Below are 18240 nucleotides of genomic sequence, written 5' to 3'. Positions count from 1 at the left end.
AAATAAATATGAAATCAGGAGAACACATGAGAAAGACCAAGGTAGAGGGTAGAAAAAAATGCCAGCTCATCAGTCATGCCAGGCCTAAGCAAAGTGTGTGCACACCTACAGACACAGAGATGTGTGTACACGACCAGTGGATTTCTGGTGAGAATCACACAAGATGTGCACTTACATGTGCCTATCTGATTGCTGATATAAACCATGGAGCAACTGCATCGAGTTAATATCACAAATTGAAAACATAAGTGGGCTAAACAGATGTTAATAACTAGACCTCTTATTAAATAAAAATTTAGAACATTCTGGACTTAGCCAGTTAAGTAATTCCATATTCAAGAACCAGATTCTATGTTTCATGGAAAGGAAGCCTAGCTACATTAGTTGACATTACAAATTGCATATCACGTCATTACCATTACAATCACTAAGCTACACACATTATTTAAAACTGAAGGTTAAAAGCAAAACAGACTAAAACAATGTCATTTTCTAAAAAAAACACTCCAAAACCCAAACAAACTAACAAATCAATTATACAACAACTAGAGAAATTTAATACTCTGGGGTTTAAATTTTTAAATTAAATTCCAATTTGTAAATTATTATGTGGAAATAAGGAACTTACTTAGGCAATTGTGCTAAATAACAGTGCAAACCCTGCAGGGGACCAAATTATCTTTCAGTGAGGGAATATGAAAAGTTTTTTGGAAAAGAGCCAGTTTTAGGTAGGGGGTGTTTAAAGCCTTGGGAGTTACTGTAGCAATAGAAAAGATTAATAATTTGCACATGTGAGATTCCTGGCAAGCAGGACGCAGCTGTAAAGAATTAACCCCTCCTGAGAGACATAAAAACATGGAGCAGCTGAGAAGAAAAGGGTGAGGGGAGAATGCAAAAGTATGCAGAGTACAGATGTCCTAGAAGAGAAAAATATGTAAAGTAGGGTTGAATAATGTACTGAGATTTTGTTATTATTTGGAAGGAAAGGGAATCCCCTTGGCAAATTGTGCATACATGGGAAAAAATGAAACACCAGCAGAAGACTAAACTAATTTTCTTATTACTGCCTAAAAATGCAAATAATCCGAATAAAACCCCGAAAGCTTCCAAGTCCTTACTGAAAGGATACTCTAAAGTGATCTGGCCTAAAACTGGAGCGAACCGGCTTTGTTTTGGTGTTCATGCATGCCTGCCTGTGCTCTGCGTGCTGCCTCCGCCGCTGCTGTGTGCGGGCAGGGCGCTGCGGGGCGGGAGATGCTGCAGGGATGCAGGGCAGCATCTCACACAGGCACTGAGCGAGCAAGGCAGACCTGGGCGTGAAGCATTGTGTGACTGCGGGTCTGTCGCTGCAGAAACCCAGCTCCCGGTATTTGTTCTTCCTGGCTGCCTACCAGAATAATTTCTCTTGTGAGGGTCCAATTTTGCAGCTGCTCAGCATGGCAGAACCGCCCCCCTCCCCCAGCCAAATTCAATAGGGCAGTGCATGGGCAGCAGCATGGGTGCACTCGAGCTCAGATGATAACTCTTTCTGAGTCTGGTAGAAGGCCAAAGCAATCCAATTTTTAGGTTGTATTAGAAATCTGAGACTATTACCCTTCAAAAGGAGAAATTAGGCTTTAGAGAAGTGAAATAGGTAATCCTGCTGCTGATTTCTGTTGCTAAGTATTTTTTAATTTTCTCTTTGGAAAAATAAACTGGTCAAGAGAATGTTGGAAGTGATCATTAACTGAGAGAAACAATAGAGATGTTTATTCAGATTAAGTAACAGAAAGCAGCATCCTTTTCTATTAAATGAAAGAAATTTCTTGAAAGCAATATATCATTAAATGTAACATGGATTATCTAGAACCTACATGAGGGACTTATTTTCTTTTTTTCCCCATTTCATGAGGATATACATAAACAAATTCCTTCGATTTATTGCATTTAGATTTAAAAACAAGGCCCAAATTCTTATGTGAGCTAAAGCAGATTCTATTTTAAAATAGGAAACTAGAAAGAATAGACTTTTAACGTAGTAACTGTTTCAGAACAGTACTTTTCAAGTAAGTACATTCAAAGGGCTCTTTGGAGGCCCCAGGAGAGATAGAACCAATAGGTTCAGCAGATTAATATACCTCCTTGCTTCCCATACTTGTTCTCCAACAAATAGAGAACATTACAGCTGCTCAAGTGTCTACTGATCCCTCAGATTTCACGACTGTCCTCTCCCTCTTCTCCTCCCACAACTCCAATCATGTTAGCTAGGCACTGGGGAATGGTGGAGCACACAGCTACAGGGAGTGCTTTGGAAGTGGTGTAAAGCAGGCATGGAACTGCAGTGTGATGCAGCAGTATATTGTAAATTTTAACCTGCTCCCGTAAATAATCTGATTTTCCTCACATGTTCTAGTTCACAGGGTTACCTGTCACTCACACCTATTAGGTGGACTCCAGCTCACACCAACGCTTCTATACTGAAGCTGCAATGAGGTCTGGCAGATTCCTTTTATGTATTGCATCTTTCATATGGTCTTTAATTCCCGTGTATTCAGCAATGCATGTAAAACCTCGTCTTACTCCCTGCACCTTGCCTTTCCCTGGTGGAAGCACATGTGACCTACCCTACTTCTTTTCATTAAAAAGGATGTTGCAGACATCCTAATTCCTCCCATCACTTTATTTCTTTACTCCCTCCAGTAACTTCTCCTTCTCTAGCATAGAAAGCCAAAAAAACTTGATGGGGGTCACCTTCACTTTTGTTAAGGCTCAGTTTTTCACAAGTCCACCTCCAAAATACCAATCCCTCTTTAAATGGCAACTTCTGTCTTAGATCCCATTATGGACTAAGTTATTTGGGCTGCTACAGATGAAATCTATGCAATGTAGATACAGAAATTTTCAAATTGACTGGATTTTAACTGGAGAAACATTTTTGTAACAGAATACATGTACAGCTGAATTGCATGCTCATTTTTGCATTGTACCCATCCTTGCTCTAAGCAGATGTCCAGAAATTGTCATAAATAACAAAAATGTTTTGGGCTCATTTACCTTAAACTCAGTAATCACCTAGGATACTTCCATCAGCTTCTGTCTGCAGGATAAAAAATAATCATATACAGACTTTGAAATTTAATTAATTGATCAACTATGTAAGTCAATATCACTGTCCCACCACCTCTATAAACAAAAACCCAGACTTATTCCACAGAAAAAAATAACTCAAACCTAGGTTTTACTGTACATCTATTTAAAACACGCTGATTGTTTTTATATCCTTTGAGTAGACTCCACATTTATCAACCAAAGCATACAGTGTATTCTCTGAAATACACACAAACATACATACATGTCAGCAAAACTGAGAGTCACACATTAATACAAGTAAAATTGGTGCTCTATTGTAAGACTCTACTTACACTTATTCTTAATTCACTGGGCTTCTATCAAATGATCTGAAGTTTCTCAAGCCTGTTAACATTTTAGTCCCATATTTTAAAAAGTTTCAGCTGAAATAATTTGTCTTCTGGGAAGAGAATTCTTTGTTTGAATAAAATTTCCCAAATATCACATTTAAACATAAATTACTTAGACAAACAAATATGAACCAAATTCTTCATTTTGTAAATATATCAATAAAATTCACAACTAGCAACTGCAGAGATGCCAATGATTTAGTTAACTCAGCAAGCTGGCATATCTTTCCAGCCTCCAACAACCATTCAAAGACCTCCTAAACTAAAAATCCCACAAATATTTCTAACGACTTTTGAGATTTTTTTCTTTTCTTCTGTGAATTAATGTAATTTTCTTTAAATCCTTTGTATTTTTGACCTCTGTACATTCCATAGCAGTGAGTTGTGATAACACGCCTTATAAAAAGATAATCCTCTGGTTTTTGCTTGCTTTACCTCTGTGCCCAAATGCTTTCCTTGTGTGCATCCTTATTCCTGTACTGTGAACAAACCCTAGTTTATGCCTCTTCCCAGACTTATATTTAGCAGCTGCTATATATATATATATATATATGTGTGTGTGTGTGTCTGTCTGTATAAACTGTGTATCTCCTATTGGTATAACAACATCCAGGGTACCATTGCAGACACAGCTCCATCCATTAGCACCAAAATCTCTTCAAAATGAGAATACCATGCATATTTCAGATTTATGGGAGAAAAAAAGCAATTCAGACAACCATGAATTTCAAATAATTTGTGCCACAAGGTACAATGACAGGATAGACACCCTGACTGTAGGGGGAAAAAAATTACCTTTTTCTGCTCAGCATTCAGCAAACCATTCAGATCTTGCAAAATGCTGCATCAAAACACTACATAAAGATATGTGTTTACGAGTACTTTCTTCCAGATATTGACTGCAACACTCCAAAATCTGTGTGCATGCTTCTGCCAAAAGATTGATGTGATTTTCACATCTATCTTATCCATACAGACTTGAGACCCAAAACACAAAACCAAATTTCATTATCAAACTAACAGAAAACTGCAAATTAAGTATCTTTAAAACTGCTCAGTCAGGTAGTACAAAGGTGCTATGCTTGCAAAGGTTTCCACATAGACATTTTAATTGCATTAAATTGTGACTGAGAAATGAGGCTGGTCCTGCAGCGCATATATTATGCAAATACAAATCATGTAAACATAAAATTATAAAAAATAATGGAAATAAAGGAAATTTTTATTTTGCACCTAGGAGTGGTTCCTTTTTGAACTATGCAGTAAAAGATTAATTTTAAAAAATTTTAAAATAACAAAACAACTTTGGAAACAAGTAAAAAAAGTGTAAGGAACAATTTAACACCCTCTCAAAGAAGAAACCAGGCCACACACTAAAGATAAGTAAGTGAAGAGATACTGTCTTAGCAAAGATGAAAATAAGCATATGCTGAAATATTTCCTGGAACAGGGTCTGGAGGCCCTAACACATGTCTTCTTGCAATTCTGATATTTTTAAGTAATTTCTGAATAAAATCTGCCTGGATGTTTCAAGAAAAAAAAAAGGAGCAAATGTCAGTTTCTGTGAATGCAAAAAAGCAATTAATAGCAATACACCCAGAGTGTAATTTAATGGAAAATAATTAGTTTCTATTGATATGCATTTTTTAATAAAAGCTGTAGCAGTTGTTTGTTGAAAGAGAAATATTTTATGCTTTGTATCTGAAATCCATTTCCTGCCAATGCATTTTCTCTCTGTAATATTGCAGGAGATGTTCTGTGAAACATCTTCTCTCTTTAAACCTTGATAAAATTCTTGACTACGTCAAATGTAATAAGTTTTAGACAAATGACTGTCATCTCCTTGAGCTGGAGAGTTTGAAGAGAGCAGAGCAAGTGTTTATTTGCATTAAGCACATGCATCAGTGTGGGGTGTGTGAGGAGCTCTGGTACAGCTATTTTACAGCCAGCGTGAAGAGACTTTTTTCTATGTCATGCTAAAAGACTGTAAACCTTGGTGATGCTTGTCTTTTGCAATTTAACTCATTCTAATTGTTCTACAAAAAGTTCTTTTGACTTAGTAACTTCTTCAAGCCATTCCTTTCAAAAGACATATGGAAAACCCCACTCTCATGATTATTAATAATGTAGCTACTATGAAACTCTCAGAGTAGCAAGGAAAAAAAGCCCATAGAGACAGAACTTAATTTTAGAGTGGTTGGTAGTGCTTAGTTTCATTTTCTTAAATGTTCTAGCCACTGAATAAAGAAATAATTTGAAAAGGAAATAGCATCTACAGTATTTGAACTTGCCTTTAGCATAAAATGTTTTAATGTTTTGAGTCTATCTTTGACAACTGAAACAGACTTTACTGAATACTGGTAAGAGTTCACTTTGTAATAGAAAAGTAGTCACTCCCTGTGATCACTGTGTCTTTTTAGTATGCAGCCCAGAGGATTCAGAAAAAGATTACATTTACAATAATTAACATATATGTAAATGGAGATCATGGCTATGAATGATAAATTTTCATAGCAATTTAAACCTTGTTCAAATTAATCAACCATACAGACACTTGATTAATGAAAGGCAGCGTCACTTTAAAATGCAACATGTTAATACATATTACTGTTATCGCTGATCAAAGAATCTTTAAACATAAACCAATTAAAACAAAGTTCAATCTACATTTTTTACTGGTTTAATTCCTACAGAATTATAAGAGTATTATAAAAATTTACGTATTTTATTCTCCTTCATATCTATTTACTAAATTGACTGTAGTACAGAATCACACAAGTAATTCTGCTACTTCATTAATATGATTGGATGTGAAAACTACCAGATTAGTTTTTCAATCTAAGCATATACATAATGGCTGATTGCAAAGTGGGCAAAATGCATCCAATTTCATTCTTCATTTGTAAAACCAGTAACTTGCATCTCATCTCTCCTATTCTCAATTCAATGGCCAACAGACCAGTCACTCAGGAGCTTTGGGTGACTCATACAAGGGAGCTGTTTAGGAAGACTGCCTTTGTGGCACCTTCCCAACACCACCTATTTTCTAGGAACAAGCAAGGCTAGAGAGTTTTATGGCAACAGTAGATTTTTGCAGAGGTCACCCAAGCATCTAAACAAGTTTTGCTAATTTCAATTCTTGTCTTATACAATGATATGTGCCTTGTCATGCAACTCTGCTTCACTTCACTGGAAAATGTTATTTCTCATAAATATATTTAGATAGTTGCAATTTCTTTATTGCTACTAATGAAAAGGCTCACTAACTTCTAAGGTGTACAATGTTGCTCCCTTTACCTCATGATCAGGAAAACCTAGTAAATACATATAGCACATTTCAAATTGTTGCCTAAATGAAGACTTAGATGCTGTGGTCATGAGAAGAGAATATGTGTCAGGAGGAGATTTTAAATGATTAGCTGACCTCTTTATCTTTTATTCAAAATATGTCTTTAACACACATTACTTATCAGAATTTGTATGTCCAAATACTGAGCTTTGCTGCAAATGGTAGTATAGGTACACGAGTAAGAGACAGTAAAATCAAAGTAAAAGCATTACAAAAGAAATAGAGCTAACACAGAGTTGAATTTGGAAAATGGATCCAATGGAGCATATATATAACCATATCTTTGTCTTTATGGGAGCTCCCACACATGTGAGCACTACTTGGATTTCAATAGTAGGAACCAAAAATGCAAGAAAATCAGTTTACTAACCACAGGGAGTCTAATAATTGACCTGTTCCCTTCCCCTGTGGTAAAATGAGTTTCTGGTGCTAAGTACAGTCCTTGGGAGAAAAAATACCTGTTAATGTTTACCAGACACAACAATATGATAATAAAATCGTGCATTCCTGCAGACAAGCTTGCAGAGATGCAGCCCACGATAATGATCATGGTAATAGGCAGTATGCAGAGTCCAAAGAAGTTACATTTATCTTACACATGTACATTTTGCCAGAAATCTGCCCAAAAATCCAGTCTGATGGAGCTCTTCAAACACAGAAGTCTCTTAAAAGAATCTTCTGTAAATATTCAAACTGTGCAAATTACAGAGAACCTCCCAAAACCTTAAGTAGCTCATGGTTTCAGCCACCTCTGGATCAAGCCAGTTTGGACCATGTAACTTATCCAGTATGTTGAATTTCATAGAAGATTAAGACTACATCTTTTTCACTGCTGTCTTCTGGGCACAAATCAGTGGCCTTGAGCTCAGCCCCAAGGTCACTTTTGCCACTTCCTGATTTGTTGATATGTGCCCTGAATTGATCCTGTGGCCCAACTTTGGCTTTTACAAAAAAAAGTTCATCTGTGTCCTGCTCACAGCAAAGGTTTTACATGCTGTGCAGTCAGGCCCTCAAACCCCATTCCTCATCCATAAATCTCCATCTCTCTCTTCTGGCTTTGGGAATGGACAGCCTGCTTGGGAAGCTTTCCTAGAGCAGCCCTGGCAGCAGCTGTTGGCAGTGGTAGTCAAGCTGCCTACAAGAAAAAAGACAACGGGAACAGGAGCCCTGATCTACAAAATAAATGCAGAAAAAAAGCAGATACAAAAAAATGCTGTGCCTATACAAAACAGAAGCTCTGTTGTCTTCAGGTGCTCTATAGTTGGTGGAGAAAAATCACCATGTTAGCAGGTGCCATGGGATAAATTATTCAGGTGCAATAATTTATTTATTCATATTTTCAATAATTGCTTTTTTAAATTTTTACATTTTTTTAATATTGTGGTTTTCTACATATCCAGGTGTTTGGATTATCTTACACTTGAGGTTTAGGTTAAATATCTATGTTCTTGCAACCTTCAACTGATTTTGTACAGATTTTTCCCCCTCACAAGTGCCAATAGAGGCTGCTGAAGGAGGAGAAAATATTTGTTTGTTTGGGGCCATTCGGACAAGAAGCAGAAGGAATTTTTATTCTATTCACAGCACAAAGTTTGCTCAGATTTTAAGGAAGTGTGTGTATTTATTGGCTTACAATTTTCAAGCATGTGTTTTAGCAGGAAACAGAAGTGGAGACACAGCAGTAGTCTAACAAAGAAGGATCCATTAATGTGACTTTTTTTCTTTTCTACCAGATTGCAATTTGCTCACTAATTGAGGAGTGCTAGCTCTTAGTAGCTGGAAAACAGAGCTACAACCTGGCATCAATCTTCTTTTGATGGAAGTCAGTGGTGGCTATGGGCTGCTCTGACACTTGACTACCTGTCACCCAGCATTGGTATCCAGCCTTACCTACCCCTGCCATAGCTGCTACTACTTCTAGTGAAGGAGATTTTGAAGCAGAAATATTGACAAGTCATACAAGACTGGCCTAAGCCATGAAATAATGGCATTGACAACATCCTGGTTGAGTGCTACAGAAGTGCAAGAAACATACATTTTTAATATCTCCTTAAGAGTAAAATATAAGTTCCAGAAATTGTTTTCGACAAATTTGGGAATATGTGTTGATATCTCAGGATCAATTTTTAGTGGGTATAGAAAGGGAAGGTCATTGGTCAAGCAGATATATTTCCCCTGTACACCTACTTTTGAAAGCCAGCAGGAGATTTCTCAACCCTGTTTTATCATTCCTTTTCTTAAGCTGAGAAAGATGTTTGAAACTCAGCTCTTACCATTGCATTTCTATATCCGAATACCAAAAAAATTGGACATGTATTTTCCCAACTGGCTTCTTATTGCATCAGACAATGCTGTACTACTGTGTTCAATTGAATCCTGATAGTTTTTACTGCACTTATATTTGCCAATTTTGGGAACATTTGGTGATGTTACTCTCCAGGTGTTGAGTTCTGCTACATGAAGACCCAAATTCAGTATCTCTCTATTAAACTTCAATCTTTACAAAAAACTTTAAAGGATGTTTTCATTAGATTTCAGGGGGAAATCACATGAGTAAAGAGAGATACAAATTTAATAGATGTATCCTTGTTTCCTCACAAGCTGAAACTGTAAATACACTGGTTGCTAACTGGATGCTGCCAGAAGGAAAACACATTCTGCTTTCAAAATATCTACATAAGGAAAAAGTGGCTATACAAGCTACCTAGCTTGAGGACATCACTGGCTGTGCAAAATGGGTCCCTCTCAGGTTTCTCCAGCTTTGAATTAATTTTATCCTCCAAAAAGGCTAAGATTGTGACTGAAAGAGAATTATACAATGTGAGTAGTTTTAATTTTGAGTGCTGAATGAAACACTTAAAATCCTGCATTACATCACAATCCCTGAACTCTTAAAAAAAAAATTCTAAGGACATAAAAACAAACCTACTCATTCTCTGTGAAAACCCGTGCTGACTGCTGAAGTAACCAGCGAATGTCACCCACAGACAAAGGTAGCCAGGCATGCAGGAGAGCTCAGGGGCTGTTACAGTGCTCAGCCTCCTGCCCCGGCTTCCCCACCTCGCCTGTCTGCGCCTTAGCAAAGAACTCTCCCAGCCTCTGCAAAGCTGGGTCCTGCAGCACACCTGGATGGGATTTGCATGAGGGACACTTCCTTCTGAATTGTCGTCTCCCTTGCAAGAAGTTTGGAACCAAACATAAAACCAACAGACATTATTCTGCCTGCAACAGAAATGTAGAGTTCAAACAGATTTGTTGAAATGTATTTAAGAATTGTGGTAAGATATTTTAGAACATTGTAGCACACATGTGTTAGCACAAACCCAGCTAATTAGGGTAAAACATTCTGGATGTTTTATTCCCATTAACCCAAACATCAACAAGTAATCTTTTCTGGGTTACAGCTAAGATGTCAGTGTTCTAGATTTCCATTTTAAGTGCTGAATGAAAAAAAAATAATTTTGCCTAAAAATTTAGATAGCAGAATGACCTTGACTAAAGTAGATTAAAATTGGAAAAGCTGCAGTTGAAAATATTATAAGAATTTGCTTTCTATAAAATATGTTAGTGGGGAATTAATGTAAAACTATATATTTTTTCTGACTTTGTAAAATAAAAACAGTAATCTAAATGTTAAAGTCTTAAGCTGTGGTTTTTTATATTTAAGATAAAAATCTTGAATTTAGTAGAATTTAAATTCAGTTAGGCATGAAGATTCCAATTCATTTTACTGAATATTATTCATAAGTGAAAGTATCTCTTGGAGCTCTTGCAATCCTAGACAAATTTTCCTGTTCCAAAACCTTCCTCAGAGCCACACGTTCAAATCTATCCTTTCTTTTGTTGACCTATAGAATTGCCGTGATAATTTTATTCCTTTAACGGCTTAAGATGCTGATATATTTGCCTGTGGTTATGTATCTATGACTACAGCATTGAAGCTACAGCCTCCCCACCCTTGGGCACCTGGGGAGAGCTGGAGGGTTTTTCCCAGGCTCTCCCAGCACAGAGATTCTCCCTAGCCAAGCACAGCCAAAGGCAGGGCAGCCCAGGAACCGTGGGAGCAGGGAAGCTGAGAGGCCAGAAATGGTGTTACTGAAAACAAGTGGCAGTAGAAAAATTCTTCCAGCTTTGTTAGCTAAGGTGTTTCACAAAGGAGGCTGACCCAGAAGAGTAGGGACAGCAACGAGCTCCTTAGGAGTGCCAAGACAGGGGGAGCAAGGCAAGCTCTGTTCTCCAGATAGGGAGCCCGAGAGAGGTACACATTCACAACACAATCATATTAATTTAGGATCAGGATTAAGTTTTTGATTCCAACAGAAAGGTTGGGGGATTATTAAAAATGCTGTTTAATTGCTGTGACTACCTTCCCTGTTAGTGTTAAACCTCTTGTTTCTCATTCATTATAGAACAAAAGACCAAGCATTTAAAATACTCCTTTGACACCAAGACCTCTACGATAAACTGCTGCCCTACTCCTTTCCTATTAGGGCAAAAGAAAATAAAATATTCTCATCCAATTATACTGGAAAGGTGATCTTGTTGAAATAGCTACAAGCTATGATTTAGGAGCATCTATGCTCAATATTCATTCTTCTCTGCCAGAATATATTTTTTTTAAAGTCTGCACCATCAGGAAGTATAAAAGCCATGGTTCCCATGTGCAGGCCTTTTACCAGTTTCTCTCTACAGTTGCATCCATATGCCTGAGGAAGGGAGTTCTGGTATCATGTTACCCCAGCCTCCACCAAGAGGCTCTTACCACAAAGGTACTTTCGTGATTACTGCTGCTAGTGGAACTGCAAAGCGTCAGAAATTGTAAAAAGAGGATGGGTGGTTTTTGGTTTTTTTTTTTTGTTGTTGTTTGCTTGTTTTGAGGAAGAAAAAAAAAAATTAACAAAAACCCACCACAAAACTTACTCCAGGCAAATCTTTAGTTATTCTTACAATGTATAACAGGGCCAGTATGAACTCATATCTCAATAGATTACAATCCACATCATCTCACATTTGGCAAAAGTGCCAATTCCTCAGAGCTACAAAGAACAAGACATATATACTTAAGTCCATACTCACCTCAATCAGTCTGTGTCTGCGCATTCTGTGGGGGATTTAGAGGATGCACAGGTCATTGTATCAGAGAATTGAAGAGACATATTACAGTACATTATGCTGGGCTTCACCTGGACTGGACACACATGAAAGAGAATTCAGCTGCCACAGCTCCCTTTGTATCTCCGTTTTTCAAATTCTGAAAACAAGCTGAAAAGGAGAAAAGGGACTCAACTTTTTTAAACCCTCAAAAACTACTGAATAAAGATATAATCGCAGGTTTGAATGAAGGTAAACAATGTTATCATCAAATTACAGGCAGTTTTAAACTAAATATTCTAAACGTGATATTTCCATGTTCATGGAAAATTTGTTTCCATCTACATTAATTGCATTACAGAGATTTAATGGAATGCCTAGCTAAATTGTTAGAAGAATAGGTAATATCCATATAAAAAGAAAAGAATAAAATATGGCACCTGGCAAGGTTTTAAGTTAAAAGCTTACTGTTACTTATTTTGTATTGAATTTGTATAAATGACTCAAGAAGATGTAAAATACAAATGAGGGGAAAAAAATCCTCTAACAAAGGAAAAATTATAGAGTAGGATTTACCAGCCATTCAGGTTTGCATTTCAACAAAACAGCCTATATCTTGGATTTGTGTGGAACTGGTTTTGAATTTATAAATAATATCTGCACTCAATGTATATTAGATGCAATACTGTACTAAAAGCCACCTTATTCTTCCACAGGTTTAGGCAAACCTGATTATTCCACACCAGATCATTGCCCTTTGTGGGCACATACATGCCTCAGTCAAAACTTACTCAACTTCTAGATATGGTCCCAGGACTGGAGGGTGATTCTGGGAAGCACTGAGATCCATCAGGCCAAATTACTTCTGTGAAAATTGCAGACAAAATGCTCCTCATGCACTCAGGGAGCAGAGAAAAGATGAAGTTGTTCATAGTAAACTCCAGCTTATTATAAGTATAAAAATGCCTACAGATAAATTTCTGAAAGCAATTTGATGCCTTCTCTCTGAATTTAAAATGTCTCCTTCTTCAGGAAAGCTGATCGTGCAGATGAGTCATGTGCCTTTTCACAGATATAAGCAAACTATTTCAATTTTCATTTTTTCAAGGTGATAAACTGGAAAGCTGGTGGGTTTAGTTGGAATGCCATAAGTATATTCATGAAAGTAAAGAACCAAATCCTGTTGAGGAAATGTGTTTGTGAGAAGGTGAGCAGCCACAGAGAAAGAACTTGATAAATTCTGGTTTAAATCTTTCATCTCTTTATTTTACTAGTTCGAGAGAAAAGGCATCACTCCTACACATATATTTAACAGTTGGTAATTATAATAGAGTAAGCTTTGATTCCCAGGACTAGTGACTGGAGCTACATCAGTAGCCTCGTGGCAAAAGGGTTTTCACCAGACCAGCAGTAGCTGCAGCAAAGGCTATTCATTTCACTTATTTTCTGTAAAAGACCTCACCATCCTTAATATGTTTAATACTTTTTACTTACTACCTTGTTGCCTTCCTCAACACAGTTTAGCTTGTCTTTTTCTTGTGAAGCAGTTTTGTATGAGAATTACTTTTGATATATTTGTAGGTTATCTACTACTAAGCCACAGGAAAACCTGAGTTGCTTTGTGGTCTCCAGATGGTGGAGGGTGAAAAGCTTTATGGATTGAAGAATTCTGGAGAATGAAGTAAACACTGCATTGTCATAAAATATTACTTTTCCATCTTTTAAATTACCCACACTGGTGTGATGCATGTAGCTCAGTGGTGACTGAACAAAGTAATATGAACAAAGTAAAAAATGTTAATAACTTCCTAGTGATGGCACCTTGCTTCGAGCAGTTTTAGCGGTGCTGGAGCCTGCGGATGGCAGGAGTGCAGAGGGGCAGAGCAGTGCTCCTGGTGCAGAGGGACAGTCCCTCAGTCTCCTGGAACACTGCTGTCATCTGCCCTGCTGTGGGCAACTGCTGTGTAACACTCTTGATGGGTGCTGACAAACCCTGGCTCAACTCAAGCCTAGAAGGACTGGTCAGTTCAAACAGGCAGCAAAACACCTACTGTGCTCCAAGTGGGCTGGGACCAAGGTGTCCCCACACAGTGCCAGCCTCCAGATAGGGAAGCTCGAGGGCAACCACAAACCTCTGCAGATGGCATGGACAGGTCCAGAAGGCAACCTTTGTCCATGGCCTTACCCTGTGCCATGGAGAACACTTTGTCCACTGAAAGTCTCCTGAACTGCTGCTGTTTGCAATTTCAGGTGCCTGCAATTCAGGAGAGGAAGGTGGAGGGAAACCTTGCTAACATCATCAGAACCTGCCAGGTTTTCTTTTCCATATTCATTTATGTACAGTGATTAGCTCCTTCTTCTCAAATGCCAGGGATGTATTGCTCGCTGGAGGAACTTCAGTACCCAGCAGTCTTTAATGTAAAAGGCAAACCTTTCCACTAATGAGCAGTTTGTCTGGTGTTCTTAACCTTATCAGCAGCTCCTGAAGTGATAAAGGCTTAACTATTATGCACTGAAAGGTGTTGATAATTCTCAATCTTCACGCAGAAAAAGGCTCTTTTTTTGTCACTTCTTAGAGTCTACTGTTAAACTTCCCAGACTGCTTACAAATTACCTTGCCTGTTCTGCAAAGCAGACAGCTGGATGCGTTGGTGGGCAGTCGGCAGGTGGAGCCTCCTCTTGTCAGGACAAAAATGATACCTGCTGCTTAACAGAAAAAGAACACTGTGCAGTTTAATGATTTAGACCTGCTCTAGAAAACGACCAGAGCTCTGAGTAGCTGGCACAAAAAAAAAGGAAAAAAAGAAAAAAAAAAAAAAGAAAAAGGCTGAAAAGAGAAATAAACAAGGGTGGCAAAGCCAATGTGAATCCCTAACCATGGCACAGTAGCCAAAGCAGGGTGTGAGATCTGCACTGTACTCCCTGTGTGTCTGAGAAGGAAAAAAAGAGGGGGGAAGAAAAGGAGCACAGCTAGTTTACGCTTAGCTTTGCAGGGTTATGGAGTGAAGAACACAGGACATCATTGTGTCTGTGTAGCTGCAAGAGAAACAATAAAAGCTTGATCAGCTGAATGCTTAAATATGGCTGAATGTTTGATGAGATGAAGATGTAATTTTGTCTATGCTCCCCAAGGGTCTGGATTAAATATGACTACAGGGCCTAATCAAATAGCTAGTCACTGAACAACAGTCCCAACTGCATTTTTCATTCCAGGCATGCTGGGCTGCCCCCCCTCCTCATCCAAGCACATTACTTATTCACTGGTTTGTCAGCACTGTGCATTATTAGCGCTTGAGAGATAAAACTTTAAGTGTTGCTCCCAATTAGCACAACAGTGACCACGCACCATGCTCTGTGCTTAATGCCTGCTCTCAGAGAGGAGCTGGTTTTGAAGGTCTGAGGTGGAGGAGAAAAAAAAATGAAACAGCTTAAGCATTCATTTTGAGTGGAGAGACAGCTCCTATTAACATTTAACAGCATTTGTGCAACTTGGTGCGGAGGTTATGATGCAAATGAGGAGGAATTAAAAGTGGCCAGGGGTTTGTCATTGATGGATTGCAGTCTGGTGGTGTTCACACTTCTGCCGTGTCCATCAGAAGCGATTACTGTGTAATTAAACCTTATTTCTCGACTCTTCAGTGCATAATTACTTTGTGAATGTAACCATCATCTAAAAAAGCTACCAAAATGCTTTAGCATTTAGTCTAGCAGTCATTTCCCTAGCTTGTGTCAGATATAACCATCAGACAGTGCAAAAGAACTGTCACTTTTAATAAGAGGCAAAAAATTAAATGAAACAGTATGCTTATTACAGGAAAATTAGGCGTTCAAGTGGTAGAGTCCTTTTCTGCTATTTGCATAATTTATTCTTTTTTGTCCCTCACACCAGAAGCTTCAGGCAATTTTCTTCACATTTAAATAGATCGCACATTTAAGGCTACTTAAGGAAAATTATCACTTTGCATATTTTAATTGTTGTGAAGAAAGTGAATAGAAGAGGTCTGCAGCTTGGGCTCTTGAGTCGGTCAGATGCTCAACTCTCTGATTCTGGAGCTCCCCACTGCTCCACTAGAGATAACCCTACAGTTCACAGCCATCCACTTGCATTTCATCAGCATGCAAATGCAGCTCCAAGCACTACAATAAGTGGGTCTTTGATATTTACAAACTAGCCACTAATAACTAAAATGTAATTTGTTTGACATAACTTTAGATTCTCTTATCTGACTGCCTTTAAAAAAAACAGATAAGTCTTTTAGCTTTACAAAACCTAAGATATCATCCATTCAAACTGCAGCCTGCCCTATAAAGTCTGAAAGCATTATTCATGGTGAAATCATGTCAGGTTCTCTTGTCAGTGGAGTTTCAGCAACACATCTTTCTAATTTCATTTTCAATTCTTTTGTTTAATTTGCAGTCCTCCCCACCTTAATCAAATGAAATGAAAATTCAAATAAGACTTGGAGCAGGAAGCCCATTTTCCTTTTACCTAAGGAAATACATCTATTATTCTGATGTTACAGAGAAATGGATGTCCCAGTCACCAAGACAAGGATTCTCGCTTTACCCTACTCTGTGTGATAATCTGGAAAGCAAAGGCAGAGAGATGGGATTATGGAACAGCACTTTATAAAGCAAGATGCTGTAAACAGACTCTTGACTGTACAAATTCAGTTAATTATAAAGTTAATGAAAAATAAAAAGGGAGTTCTAATGAAAAATTTGATCAAATGTTATTCAGATTATCTTTTCAAGTAATTAAGTGGTCTGGAAAAAAAACGGTTCCCCAAGGTACATTTTAGCTTGTGATCTTTTTCACTCAGAAAGAAAAAAATGCAACAAAGTTAGGAAAGACTGAAAGTTTTCCATAAGCAATGGTCTTTCAACTTGGCAAAACACAGATTTCATTAGATCAGCATCACTTTTGTTTAATTATCAGTGCCCATTCCCTTTCGTTACTGGTCATTTTAATACTTAACTAACTTTAAATACACACTCATAGCATTATTAAATATCCCCATCATTTCCATTATCATATGTTGCAGAAATAAAATTATCTTTCTTACTCAAAAATCATGCAGACTAATTTATGAAAAACAAAAAGACAAACTTCAAAGTAAGATCATGTCCTGTCATTTGTAAAAATAAACAAACAGTTCCCCCCCTCAACCATCATTGCAATAAAATACATATTTTGGACTTGGAAGGGAATATGGATAAGCAGGTTCATCCTTTTCAGGTTCCAGAAAGATGTAATGGAAATCAGATTTTTTTCAGAACAATCTGATAACTTAGAGGCGCTGGAACAAAAGAAACTCCAGTATTTAAACCTCCTATGAATGAACCCATGCATCCATAAACTTTCTTGTGTGTATCCAAAATACTAACAAAAATAACATGCAGAGTATAATGAAGAATGGGCCCGACACGCCTGTAGATTAAGTACAGACTAAATTCAATTTCCAATTACAGAATGACAACTGAGGTAGCTTTTATGACTGCATTACAGTGATTAACGGTCACACCTACATGGAAATTTAGGACACGCAGACATAAGAAACACTTGTGTACAAACAGAGGTAGAGCTTCCATAATTCTAAACAAAACTGTTCATTCCTTGAAAACTACCTCGCTTCTATTCTGCTCTCTGCCTTTCCAAATTCCTCAAGATTTGCTGCTTTAGAAGGAAAGTGGCACAATAAATTACAGCACAGCCAAGTCCCATAACAGACTCCTTCATTCCTATATGTGATGAAGGAAGGACAATAAGCTTTCTCAGAATTTCATCACAATTTCAATAGCTATTGCCTCTTAGGATGGCAATACATGCACAGATGTAGTGGCCTTGTGGATCTGTACCGAGCCACCAGGACAGCACTTACCAATGTATATGAATAAGCATTCTAATTAGTACTGCTACAGTGGCTGCAGTACTTTGGAGGAGGAATGAAAATTTTATTATTTATTTTCATGCCCTCTTTTTTAGTAAATATATTTCATTAGAGCTTTAATTCACAGACATAACAATAAAATTAAAGTTTTTAGGCTTAGCAAGAAAAACAGTAATTGCAAAAAAACATTTATATGATTATTATTACTTAGAATTTTAAAAATATAATATTAAAATATAATTAGAGTATGCTTGTACCATGATACAGGCTTTGTAACATGATCAAACGGAAATACTACTAAAAGCTTGAGGGACTTTTATCTGTCCTAGCCCATGCTCACAGACCTCTGCCCGTTGTTGGGTTATTCAGGCAGAGAGAGAATCAAGGTCCCCAGCAGACACAGCTCATCCAAGAGAAGTCGAAACTGTAAATGCAAATACACCGGAAAAGC

Source organism: Sturnus vulgaris, chromosome 7, assembly GCF_052056855.1.
Source record: "Sturnus vulgaris isolate bStuVul1 chromosome 7, bStuVul1.hap1, whole genome shotgun sequence".
NCBI lineage: Eukaryota > Metazoa > Chordata > Aves > Passeriformes > Sturnidae > Sturnus > Sturnus vulgaris.
Note: the sequence above shows the minus strand (reverse complement) of the source record.